The sequence below is a fragment of the Babylonia areolata genome, chromosome 25 (genome assembly GCF_041734735.1).
Source record: "Babylonia areolata isolate BAREFJ2019XMU chromosome 25, ASM4173473v1, whole genome shotgun sequence".
NCBI lineage: Eukaryota > Metazoa > Mollusca > Gastropoda > Neogastropoda > Buccinidae > Babylonia > Babylonia areolata.
In genome coordinates, this window is record NC_134900.1 from 13,346,718 (window position 1) to 13,348,174 (window position 1,457).

Here is a 1,457-nt window from a genome sequence, read left to right on the forward strand (position 1 = left end):
GTAACTCCCTGGTGTGTATGGCTGTGTGTGTTATTCTGCTTTGTGGCCTGTAACTCCCATGTTCACTTGTATAGTATTATGAATGGACTTTTACTACTGTTTTTACCCTGCCGTTAACTCATTCTATACTGCCCGATGACTTCCTTCGTTATACTGTCTGAACTGGCCGTTTGTTGATGTTAAAAAGAAAAATATCTAAAAAAGAAAGCAATTACATACAGCTGTGAAATTTTGTGATGATATAAAGAATAGAATGAACTAACATTTGGCAAAGTTTCAAAGCACTCACTTAATTATTGACTGATTTATCATATTTTGAGAAAAAAAAAAAATCTGTGTTTTTCATAATTGATATAAAGGGGGTGCATTTTTCTCATATAACAGAAATTTTACAAATGTGGTCTGTTGTAACCATAAACACTACTTAATTGTTGTGATTGAATGGGTAAATGCGTATGCACAGTGGATATCCACAATAGAATCAGTTTGCACTCGACTTTGAGCCACAGTACTTGCCAAAGTTGATGGAAATGATACCATCTTGTCGAGCAATTGAGTGAGATGGCAGAGTTGGGTGACTGTACACTCACATGTATTGTACTCAAACAAAGGCATTTTCAGCCACAATAAATGTACAGGTGCACTTTTGGGTGACTGTTGAACAGAGCTGTGCCCGTTTAGTTTCACACAAAACTGTTAACCTATGAACTACGAATTTTTAAACTCGCGGTACACTATAGCTTACCACAAAGCGTTGTGGCCATGAGGTACGCTATAGCGTACATAAGTATAGAAAGAGTTATGGTGGTGGTGATTTTCAGGGAGGTGCATTTTTTGCTTGCTTTGTCGCTTAACCCATTCAACCTTGGAGAGTTTACAGCCTTGGCAGGCTTGCATACCGTTTTGAGGTGGGGGAAAAAATGCGAAAAAATAAACAGGTTATTCCTCCAAACTACATGTGGACACATCCAGAAATACTGTGGAAGTTAGCTCCCTTTTCTTTGCGGTTTATGCATATGGAGAAACATCTAAAACCGTTTTAAAAGAGACAGAATTTGATGTGTGCAGGGCTCAGTTTGTTAAATGTATGGTAGGGATCTCAGAACAAGGGGGAGTAATGATTCATATAAAAACAGGAACAAAAGAGTTAACTCTCTCCATACGAACGGCGAAAGAGACGACGTTAACAGTGTTTCGCCCCAAATACCATCATCAAAATATTGCAAGCGGAAGGCTCTTATACTGAACAGGTGAATGTTGACAAAGAATACCACAATTCTGACGACGGAAGCTAAATGTTGGGTCATTCAGACACCCACTGGACATCCGAGGGGTCTGTGTAGAGGAGAAGAGAGGACTGGCCGTACTGAGTGAGTTAAAGCTCAGCCCGGACCACACAGGGCCATATCAGGGTTGAGGTGCACACACTGGGTATGTAAGCTTGTGTTTCTAGAACC